This window comes from Lytechinus variegatus, chromosome 9 (assembly GCF_018143015.1).
Source record: "Lytechinus variegatus isolate NC3 chromosome 9, Lvar_3.0, whole genome shotgun sequence".
Lineage (NCBI taxonomy): Eukaryota > Metazoa > Echinodermata > Echinoidea > Temnopleuroida > Toxopneustidae > Lytechinus > Lytechinus variegatus.
The window spans coordinates 29,288,587-29,301,175 of NC_054748.1; the positions used below are offsets into that span (position 1 = coordinate 29,288,587).

A 12,589-nucleotide genomic window follows, 5' to 3' on the forward strand; every position below is an offset into this window, starting at 1 on the left:
TCTACACCTCCCTGGTAACATCTTGTAGTTGTTTCATTTCAGAAAACTTGTATACATCCAAAGAGTGTCTACCTACCACTTGGCAATTTACCAAATATTCATGTGGGAATCGGGGAAGGGGGGACGGGTTCACAAGGGGAGATGTCCTGTACTGTTACTCTCTACAACACTCAAACACACCCCCCCCCCCCAACACCCGCAGAGCACTGTACAATTTTCGTCACACAAGCTTCCGCACTTACCTTTGAATTTTGATCGGATGTTCGCAAGCTCTTTGTTAATCCTCTTGATTTCCGCTTCCTTGCTTTTACCTTTACAGAAAAGATGAGGGAAAATGTAAAGATTGTTTACTACATGTACATGTACATGTATATATATATCCATGGATTCATTTCATATCATTATAAAAGTCAAGATATGCAATCAAACTACAGGTTGAATTGGTGATACTACAACTCTTAATACATTTTTAAGTCCATAAAAAAAGCATCTCATTGCAGTACATATCTTGCATGCTCCTTTTTTATTTCATCTTCATGGACAGGTACATGCTGTATGCTTCTTTTCATTTTGGAAAAATATAGATATTTCAATCCATTATAGTCTTAATTTTCCTTTTATTTTTTGATAAAAATTAACCAAAAGTAAATACTGTACATTGTAATACATTAAAAGCAGCAACCATGGTATGTCTCAAAACTCAAAAGATCATAATTTTCGTTTTCCCTTTTTCAATACGTTGTAATTTTCCCCCATTGAATCATGTATTCTAAGAATCTGTCCATTTAAAGACAACTTTTGATTGTCTACCTTGGGTGATTACACAAAGGTTTGAATAGTGTAAAAATTAGATAGTAAGGTTTGCGTTAACTACCAACCATTTGAGCTCAATCTTCACCCCTGACAAAGAGCAAAGCGTATGTGCTCTATACTTCAAGAATTCATTCACATGCAAGAACTAAGAATCAGAAAGATAACGAACAGGCCTTTTCAGGGCCCCGTCTCACAAAGATTTACAACTGATCCAATCAATCGTAACTCTATGGAAATCCATCAGTGTCATAATTTTTTCTAAATGAAATTTGCAAAATGTCCTTTGTAAACAAAGGAGATCACTCCAAATTGTCAAGATTATGGATATACATTCATATCTAGATTTTTTTTAAATAAACATGCATTGTATACCGTAAGTAACGGTGTATTAACCGCATCCGTGTATTAACCGCACCCCCAACTTTGGACTAAAAAAAAAAAAAAAAAAAAAAAAAAAGATTTCAAAGTATCCAAAGAGATTACCGGTATGCAGAAATATGCTGTTCTTGATCAATTCATCTACAAATGTTAGAAAGAAAGAACGGTCCCGCCAATATTGGCAACTTACACACTCGCTCACCTCACAGTCACAGTGTACACACACAGCACTGCCATAACATTGCAAACTACGATACAGTACAAGTCATGCCAGTACATCTTATCAAATTATGATCTGTGTCTTTCCCAGCGTAGGAGGAAGAAACATTCACATTTCTTGCATTACAATCTCACAATCACTTTCAGAAATTTGATGTCTTAGCATGAATTTTGGATACGGGATTATAGGAAGGTTCAAGAAACAAAGAAATTGGCATTTTTTCCAGTTGTTTTTTACGGCTTCGTGCCGTCTCTCTCGTGCGTGGTTTACATGGTATCTTATGAAAAGCAAACAGGAAAGAAAAAAAACAAGCTGGCGCGAAACGGGACTTTGAATAGCGCCAGCTTAAGTCGCACTGTAAACACATTACAACGCAATCTCTAAGCTCACTCAACTCTCGCTCAGCGGTGACAAAATATTACCGAGTATGCTTGGCGTCTCTTTTAAATTAGTCAGGGAACTTCACTACTTTGAATCGAGAATAAAGTCAAAATTAGTGTCATGAAGGTGGGTGCGTTTGTTATGGACAACATTTAATTAATATTGCAATAATCGCTTCCCATTACCCGCGGCTCATACCCCTCTAAACGACATTGCCTGGGCGGCTACGCCCGGCCACTCGATGTGTTGTGAACTGGCAGACATCGTACATGTACGGGAGGGGTTACGGCGGGCTGGCTCAGACCCGTCACCGTGTATAAACCGCACCCCCGACTTTTGCTTCTACCCCGCCGAGAAAAAGGTGCGGTTAATACACCGTTACTTACGGTATGTTGACTTTGCTGGCTTTCCATAGTGCAATTGATTGGATCAATCACAATTCTTTGTAAGACTGACCCCGAGATACAATTGATCCAATCAATCATAACTATGAAAATCCATCAGTGTCATAAATTTTCCACAGGAAATTTGCACAATGTAATTTGAAAGCAAAAAAGCTCAGTGAACTTTTTTAAAGAAAACAATGCATAAATATACATCATAGCTAGAAAATATTGTGAACAAACATGCATAATACATGCTGACCTTGCTGGCCGTCCATAGTTGCGATTGATCGGATCAATCACAACTTTTTGTAAGATGGGGCCCAGGACTAACTTTAAAACATAGTGACAAACCTTACCATCCAAATCAAAAGCAGTGCTAAAAGTGCAGAACTCTTTCCCCCTATCTTCTTTTCTTATCTGAATCAGTAGTTCAGTTCAAACATCAAACCATAAATGTAACAATGTTGACTTAGCAAAGCATTCTGGGAATAATTGCTTCATGCAATACTCCACCAGCAGACAAGCTCCAACAGTTTAAGGTTATTACAGTCTGCAAACCAGTCCGGGGGGGGGGTGGGGGTATTTTTCACAACTTACTGCCTAAAACTGCAACATTATTAGCTTTTAACATTGAAATGAATGGGTATTTCCAGGGATCCTATTCTTAGTTTCAAGGGCTCTTGTGAGCCTTTTGGGGGATAAATCGCCCCCAGCCCTCATGTATTTTTCCCCTGCTACGCACCATCAAGGGACAGAACTCCCCATCCCTACAAAATGCATCAGAAAACAACCAATAATCCAGCTTATTTCAAACAACTACATGTAGCGTCTTTATCAACCAACAAAGACGCAATAAAAAGTGTGCATCTTTGTTAATTTCCCAATGGGACACTGGTAATTATACAAAAGAAAGAAACTTACAATTCCTGATATCCGAGATGAAAACGGCAAGGCCGCGCATCCCCTCCCCTTTCACTGCAGGCATGGCTGTCTTCTAGACCCTTCTTTCTTTATGTTCAAATAGAAGTTGTTTTTAATACTTGGCCTTGATCAATGGATGCTTCTCTTCTGATGAACAACCCTACAAAGCAAGAAAAATGTGGACAGAATGGTAAGTCAGAGACAAATACCGGGTGGGTGTTTCATAAAGCTGTTCGTAAGATAAGATCGACTTTAAGAACGATTGGTGATCCTTTCTTTAGTTAAATGGTATACGCCACATGCGATGGTTTAGCGCGTAAATAAGGATCACCAGTTGTTCTTAAAGTCGCTCTTAACTTACGAACAGCTTTATGAAACGGCCCCCAGTTGTGGTAACAATCTCAAAATGAGTTCAAACAGATTCCAATAAAATGACCACCCTAGTGTTTGTACGTAGACGTAAAATGTGTAATTGCTGAGAAATGATTAAAACAAGAACAGAATTACAATGTACATAATGTCAAATATTTTACAAAAAAATATCAATACACTGTCCCACATATGCCTTTTTGTGTTAGTGATCATCGGAATTATCGGTTTTCAGCTAATAGAAATTAAATGATTTCACAAAGATAAGTTTATTTCAATGTACCAGCACTAGATGTACGCAGCATTTAACTTTGAATATCAACCATCAGTGGTCAATCCATTTGATTTTGATTTTTTTTATTTTCTACTTTTTATGGCAGGGTTGCACCACAAATACCTTTATGAATGATACAAACTGATCTGGGACTGAACTTTATTTTTGATCATCCAAAAGATGTACATGTACAGTAGGCAACCACTTCTCGAACCTTAACCCGTGTTTCAAATTCTTTGCTCCCAATTTTACTTTGATTACAAGTGCTTGTAAATGTACCATAACGCCAAGGAATCAGGAAAAATCCTTACAGGAATTTTGTTGAAAATAAATTCTGTGATCTCAATGCCCTTTCGTCCAGCATCTACTTTTTATAACTTCGTACAGTCTTGTAAAAGATGGCAGATCAAGGACGATACATGTATGCCCACAGCTTTTCCGAATATCATGATCGGGAACGGCTGTATTTCGGCTTTCATCCTGGCATCATTATTTGAATTCACAGTCAGATATCGCTTTGCTAGGATTCGCCATTATTTTGATATTGACTGAAAAAATGGGTGAGCTGCCGCAGGCCGATCTAATTTAGACTTACTTCAGTCCATCCATATCAAAATTACGTTGCAAAGCGGAGCTTTGCCAAGCGAAGTGACAATTGAAAATGACAATGAAAATGACAATTCAAACGATGGTGTTGAGATCGAAGTCAAAATACAGCCGATCCTAATTGCTATTATCGGAAAAGCGGTGGGCACATTTACCTTGAAATGTGATTGAGAGACTTGCAATAACATTTATGAACAATTGCTGGTGGGGATATTCTCTCCAAGTCGGCCGATGTAAAACTGCATTAGCACCATGCCATGTCATGGATTCATCTAGACTGGAATAACCGTAGTTTCTGGGGATTTATTTAACAATTTCTGACATTTTACTATAATCCCCATTCACCGATGGCAGTGTGTACATATAATCATGGTACCGTACCAAGCCTTGAAATAAGTGGGCGCTGAGCGCAAATTCGCGCTCATAACGCCATCAATTGCGCCCATGAAGCCCCAAAATCATCAAAATTTTGACGACCGGGCGCAAATATTTTCCAGGTAATTGCGCCCGCTGTGAGTGAGCAGTGAAGCCATATCATACATGTAATTTAAATAAAAAATCTGTAAAGCCAAAATCAAATAAACTTTCAATTTACAATAAACACAGTTTTAAATTGCCAAGTGCGTCTTTTTTTCTGTACCATAAAAAGTGAGCTACGTCCGTCTTTTTTTTCCTGTAATACATGTGCGCGCGTTCTTCGATCCGGTAGCGGTTTTTCTATACTTCACCATGTGCAATTTCTAATGCACACATTTCCAGTCGGGATATCACAATTCTGTGATATAGTAATTTGAATTGCACAGGAGATAAATCCCTGTTCACAGCACATACGATGTGCAAGTCTTTTACCCTCACAGTCGCCGACCTTGCTTGTCAAAACGGAGCCTTAATAATCCAAAATAACTTAGCTTATAGTTGTGAATTGTAGCTTTTTAATTTCTTTCCTGGAGACGGGTAAATATCAGACAATAAATAATCTAACAAGGCTCCATCTAAAAACAAAAAATAGGAGGACGCCGCTTGCACTTGAGTGTGGTGTTAGCAAGCCAGTTTTGAGCTCATGTCTGCCAGAGCTCTGGGTGAGAATTCTATCAGTAATGGCCTAAGTGATGGTGATTTTCCGTTTGAGATAGAGTTTAGATTTCATGTTAATTTTTGAAAACTGTCAAAAAACTTTATGATTTCTTCATTGTGATGAATATTTAAGTTATTAATGAATACATTTTCACCGAATTCAGACTCTCCCAGAATGAAAGGCATTTTCTGTGGAGATCTGCGTTTTCAAATAACTTGTGAAAAACTTAAGGTACGTGAACCTACAATACATGTACATAGCCTGTGGCTATGTGCTGGAATTTGAATAGACTGAGTTATTTATTGATTTCGTTTCTTAATTTCTTTAACATAATTCATATGCAATCCAAGTGCACCTCACAGCCACAATCACACACAAACACTCACCCACTCCCATGATTCAAACCATAAAAAAACCTTGAAATTATTTTTTTTTCTAAATTTATTATTTGATCTGAATTCTCTCTTTCTCCATCTCTCTCTCTTTTTTTAATTTTTATTTTATTCATTTATTTAGATTTTTTTTTGGGGGGGGTTCATTGATCATGGTTCATTAAAGACGAAAAATAAATAAGCCCATGTGTGTGTGGTTGTAATGGGGATGTGGAGTGAGGGTGCATGTCAAAACACTTAAACATTTAAATCTGATTTCTTAAATGTTTGAATAAGCCTAATACTTAGCATATGCTATTCATTTACTAATTAAAAAATTGCAGGAGCTGCGCTTACTATAAACAAATTTGCGGTGTGGTTCACTGTTATATATATATTTTTTTAAATTGCCCCTGGTTCCAGAAAATTGCCCCCGGTTCCTGTAAAAAGCCCGTGAGCCGGGGGCAATTTAAAAAAAAAAATGCCCCCGGCTCACAGGTGCTTATTTCAAGGCTTGTACCGTACCGGTACTAAATGCATAATTTCTGTTTTCACATTTTTTTTTAGTAAGTTATTGAGTCTTGAGACCCCAATCTACTCAAGTCCCGTGACTCTGACCTGGGCTATGGCCCGCTTCGCAAGCCTGAGCTCTCTGGGTTTAACGTTTAACTAAGCCAAAGATTGAGAATTGCCCGGGGGGGGCCACTTCCATTCACGAGTGGATACCATGCGCGACCATGGGGTCTCGAAAAGCACCCTAAACACGTAATTTCCATATTCTGAAAATGCACCCCTTAACAAGTATTGGCGTGTGAAACCCTACCCTTAACAAGTATTGGAAACAAAACGATACTCTTGTCAAATATTCCCTGAAATGAACCCCTAAACAAGTACAGGAATGTTTTATTGTTACGGGTCCTTCGGTCGTCGATCGGCTTTACCTTATTTGGTTTAGTGCGACCCCACTTCTACACCTCGCGCAAATAGGACTCTAAACACGTAGTGTTGGGGCAAAAAGGACATCCTTTATAAAACATTTTAATTTTGTTTTATCATCCCCGCAAATTCGACCCTAAACACGTAATTTTCCTAGCGAAATAGATACCCTTTTTTCATTATTTTTGTGTTTTTGACTAGTCTTGAGGACGCAATGATGATGATTTTTTTAGATATGTCTTACATTCTTTCATCATTGACGTCTTGACACTCTCTCCATAACGCCTTCAGCGAACGACCAAAACAAAGATGGATTTCCCCCCAAAATCCATCTTTTTAAACCGAACTAACTAGAAATTTGTTAATTTTATTAATTCTTACACCTTCCTACGCCTAATGCGTAGGAAGGTTTTAAATACTACTTTAAAAAATGTAAAAAAATGAAGAATTCTTACCTAACTGATGCCGCGTAGACCTCTCGTTCCACATGTAAACAACGGAAATACAATAGCGTCGACCCTTGAACCGCTTATGTATGACGTACTTCCGGAAAGCAATGCCGTCTTAACGAACAATTTAGAGATAAAAAATCTTATTTAACAAATATTAAAATTATTTTGTGATCATAAATAATTTATATATATTGATATGAAATATTTATGATCACAAAATAAATTTTAATATTTGTTAAATAAGATTTTTTATCTCTAAATTGTTCGTTAAGACGGCATTGCTTTCCGGAAGTACGTCATACATAAGCGGTTCAAGGGTCGACGCTATTGTATTTCCGTTGTTTACATGTGGAACGAGAGGTCTACGCGGCATCAGTTAGGTAAGAAATCTTCATTTTTTTACATTTTTTAAAGTAGTATTTAAAACCTTCCTACGCATTAGGCGTAGGAAGGTGTAAGAATTAATAAAATTAACAAATTTCTAGTTAGTTCGGTTTAAAAAGATGGATTTTGGGGGGAAATCCATCTTTGTTTTGGTCGTTCGCTGAAGGCGTTATGGAGAGAGTGTCAAGACGTCAATGATGAAAGAATGTAAGACATATCTAAAAAAATCATCATCATTGCGTCCTCAAGACTAGTTTTTGACACCCTTATCACGTTACGTACGTAACGTGCCCTATCATGAAAAGGACATCCTTTTTACGTGTTTTTTTGGTCGCGCATGGTATCCACTCGTCAATGTAAGTGGCCCCCCCGGGGAGAATTGTCATTAAATAATGAATCATGATTTTTATCTATTAATATTAATGACATTGATTGGCACTGGCACTGACTCGGTCTCCACATGGTCTGAGGCTCAGTAACTGAGAAATAATGCCTGCTGGATAGTAATCTAGAATCAATCTATCTGTCTAAGCACATAAGTTTACTCTCCAAACGGCTTCAGTCAAGCTACTCTCTCTCCCTCTCTGTAGTGCGCCGAAGCCTTGACCGGGCAGTGCAGTGGCGATGGCGGCGGACACTCGGCCCGGCCCCGCCAGGCCTGTGGCTGTGTGGCACTGACTCTGCGCTGCGACGAACAGAGAGAACGGCGCAACCCCTGTGCATGCATGCAGGTGTCATTCATTTCAATGAGATTTCGTACAGGTAACGTGTACGGAAGTCCGATACAGGGCTCAAATCTCTCGGTTTTTAAACTACTTCTAAAAAACACCATCGCTACAAAGCTCCGGAAAATGAATACTCACAATGTTAAGAATGCTACGATCACCGTGACCTCCAAATTAATCAATAGACAATGCTTTAATCCCGAACAATTCCAGGCTCATCAGGTACACAAATATCGCGAGATGGCCGCCATTACCCGAAGGGCGGAGCGAAGGATGACCTTATCCTATTTTGTTACACAGTGAATATTTCATGTATTCTTCTGCAACGTCGGGAGCAGCGAAACTATTAACCACTGCCGAAAATCGAGATTGTAGGCATTTTGTGTAAACCCTGTTGTCGAGAAAGATTTTTTTTTTCAAAAAAGGGGGATTTTTTTAAAGCATAAGCAGGAGGGAGACAGAAACATTAACATATAAAATCTCATCTGGATGTGAGTCAAAAATAAGTTAATTACATATTTCTCTGATTTTTTAAATATCCTTGACATGATTTTATCCCGGTTTTTTTTTAAGCATTTCCAAATTCCAAAAACCCATGCAAAGACGGGGCACTTAATTGTTTTTTTAATGGCATAAAGTATTCCACTTAATCGCAAAAAGACAAAGCTGCTTACCGAGTTGATTTGACAGTGACAATTTTTTTTCAATAGGAAGATTATTTCTAAGAAACGACTCATTTCGAAGCCGGAATAGGCTACGTACCATTAAAGGGGAAGTTCACCCTGAAGAAAACTTTGTTGTAAAAATAGCCGAAAAAATAGTAAAAAATATTGGTGAAGGTTTGAGGAAAATCCGTTAAAGAATAAGAAAGTTATTAGAGTTCAAAGTTTTGGATTTGTGACGTCATAAACGAGCAGCTGCCCCATGTGTTATGTAATATAAAATGCATGAATTTCAAATTTTATATGGTTGCTGATGACTTAATTTTGTTTTCTATTCATGATCGGGTGTGAAATGATTTGTCTATTGATATACAAAAGGTACAGTAAACACCATTTTCAATTTTCTGAGAAAATGACATTTCATTGATTTTTTACCATTCGCTATGTAGGAATGCTGCTCGCATATGACGTCACAAATCAAATAATTGAAATTCTAATAACTTTTTAATTATTTGATGAATTTTTCTCAAACCTTCGTCAATATTTTTTATTATTTTTTCTGCTATTTTTACAATAAACTTTTTGCCAGGGTGAACTTCCCCTTTAAGCAGTTATGCAATCAAAGCCCTAGTGATAGCACAGCTCTCAAATAGGGGGAAAATTGAGGGGTAGAGAAATATTTGGCAGGCTGGGGTGGGCAAGACAATTTTTTTCTGTACCCCGAAAGTGAGCACGAAGCACAAAGTGTAACTGCTTGCGCTCTTTTACATATCTCTCGAAATCATAGGCGGATCCAGGCGGGATCCAGGCCGGGGCCCCACACACACACACACGCACTCACACCTATTGTTGGAGCAAAAAAAAGGAAGAAAAGGGAGAAAAGAAAAAAGAAGGGGGAAGGAAGAGGAAATATAAGAGGGGGAAGACGAGTGAAAAAAAATAAGATGAGGGGAATTAAGACTTGTAAAAATCGCTCGCGCTTCGCGCTCGCATTGCCTGTTAGGTGATTTACATATCTTGCTCAATATGGAGCTTAAAATATCAAATTTTGAAGTCAATATACAAAACATATTTCAGCTCGGAAATTGAACTTTTATCATTTTGTTTGATTTGCAATTTTGTTTAAGTACTCTGTAAAAACGTCAGTTTTATTTTCTGAATATTAACATTTTCTGCTCCCTGTGCGTGCTGTCGCAAAATTTGATTTGTCGGATAGGCCTACCTATCATGTTCGTGTATTCCATGAAGTTCTCAAAATATCCCTAGTCTGGTCTGGTTCAGGTCTGATTTTCAAAAAGTATGAGCTATAGCACTCCACGCTTACATTTTGATTGGTGAGTCATATCTCAAGATAAACAAACTACTTAAAATCCCCATTTCATGACAGTTTATCAAAAATTTCGGCTCGCGATTTGCGCTTGCATAAGTTGTTTAAAAATATCATCTCACGCATCCTATTCGAGAGCTTGAAATGTCCAGTTTTTAGGCCATGATAGATTTCGCGCTCTATTTAGGCTAATAATATAAGATCTTAATCTAATGATTAAATTGTCATTTTATCAAAATAGAATATAAGTTTTATCTTGCGATTAGAAAGAGGAATAGGAAGATAGTCATCATTTTCAAATGATGATAATTTTTTTTTAGAATGTCCCGGTCTTATGTAAAAACTCGAAGTATATAGGCCTAATAATGAAAATATGTAACGTCTTCATGGCTAACTGCAAGCAGTCCTTAACAGGTTCCTTTTCGATCAGATCAACTGCTCGAGCTCGCAGGATATTGTTTAGTTGTTTACACATCTTGTTCAGGATCACAAACATTACTATTTGAGAACAAAATGCATAAAATTTCCACAAAAAATATCTCGCGCTTGCACTATTTGAATAATGCTTAAATTATGTTGAAGCTAACAAATGACTATTCGGACTACCCCTCCAAAGAAACGAACAAAAATCAACTTCGAGCGGCCGATAGGGGAAAATATGGCTGAAAATCCCTCCCCGTATTGGCGAAAGCTGGATCCGCCCCTGCGAAATGAGTTTTTGATTACTTTTAAAGGTCAAGTCCACCTTAGAAAAATGTTGATTTGAATCAATAGAGAAAAATCAGACCAGCACAATATTGAAAATTTCATCAAAATCGGATGTAAAATAAGAAAGTTATGACATTTCAAAGTTTCGCTAGTTTTAACAAAATAGTTATATGAACGAGCCAGTTACATCCAAATAAGAGAGTCGATGATGTCACTCAATCACTATTTCTTTTGTTTTTTATTGTTTGAATTATACAATACATGTATTTTAATTTTTACGAATTTGACGATTAGGACCTCCTTGCCTGCAATGAAGCACAAAATGTTAAATAATTGAATTCTACGTGTTCAGGGAGGAATGAAACTTCATTTCACATGCATGGCAATGGCGAGAAAAAAAAATCATATTTTCATATAATAAAATACAAAAGAAATAGTGAGTGAGTGATGTCATCAGTTCCTCTACCGACCGAGATGTGCATATAACTGTTTTGTGAAATGAAGCGAAACTTTAAAATGCTATAACCTTTCCTTTTTTACATCCGATTTTGATGAAATTTTCAATGTTATGCTTGTTGAATTTTTCTCTTTTTATTCAAATCAAGTTTTTGTTGGGGTGGACTTGTCCTTTAAATGATTGGTGAGCTTGAGACCGAAGGAAAAACATGTTATTTTCAAATATTAAGAAAAAACATACGGAAGGGAAGGTTAAAACATCTCCTTTTTTTTCAGTAGAGCAAAACAACACTTAAATTGGCATTATTTTCTGCACCCCCTCATTCTGCACACTTAATGACTTCACATTAATCGTCAAAGGACCCTTTATAAATTTGATTTTGATTTATTGTTTTCTTCTGCATCCATAACATTCGTATAATACATTTTTCATAACATAATAAACATAATATGTTCGTATTTTTGGCATGAATTGTAAATAAAGAGTACTGAAAAGATAATTCCAGACAAAAATGATTAGCTATATGATATTCACAATTTGCAGGAGAAGGATTGTCATCATAAAGCAGATTGCTTGAAAAAATGACAATCACAAACTTATACAAATTGAATTAATTAATACATTTATAAAGCAGAATAGGCATATATTTTTAAATACGAAACATGAATTCATGCAATATTTTAGTATGAAGATGGAGATGATAAATGGCCGATCTTAAATACAACATAGACCTATTATGAAAAAAAAATGTTATACTACCAGTATAAGTAATGCAAAAACAATAACAAACTGGGGAGGGAAGTTAAATAAAGCAAATTAAAGAAAATGAAATCATAACACATGATAATTAGCAAGAATGATTTCCCTTGATATATTATTACATTAAACAATTGTACCTTCTTAATTGCACTCTAAAAAATATTTGGTAAAAGTGCTCCATGAGGGTACTGCTATATAAATTTTGTCCAACCAGCATCGGGCATTTCTTTTTGCCATTTTATTTATCAAGTGTGATGAAAATTTTGCCCATTCGAAAGTAATTGCTGCTTATGTTTTAACCTTACTGGACAATATGCTTCCCGCATTAAGGAAATACTGCCCCAAATTGAATGGACACATATTTAATTACCCCCGTGGTGCATGG

At 36.9% G+C, this 12,589-nt stretch overlaps 1 long non-coding RNA gene across 1 annotated transcript; it reads right to left on the reverse strand.

Annotated features, from left to right (window-relative positions):
* Positions 1 to 202: 202 nt before the first annotated feature.
* On the reverse strand, positions 203 to 8,598 carry LOC121421436. The gene is made up of 3 exons (XR_005970974.1): positions 8,430 to 8,598; positions 3,100 to 3,259; positions 203 to 311 (listed from the first exon to the last, which is right to left on the reverse strand). It is a non-coding gene; the product is annotated as an uncharacterized LOC121421436 (long non-coding RNA).
* Positions 8,599 to 12,589: the final 3,991 nt, after the last annotated feature.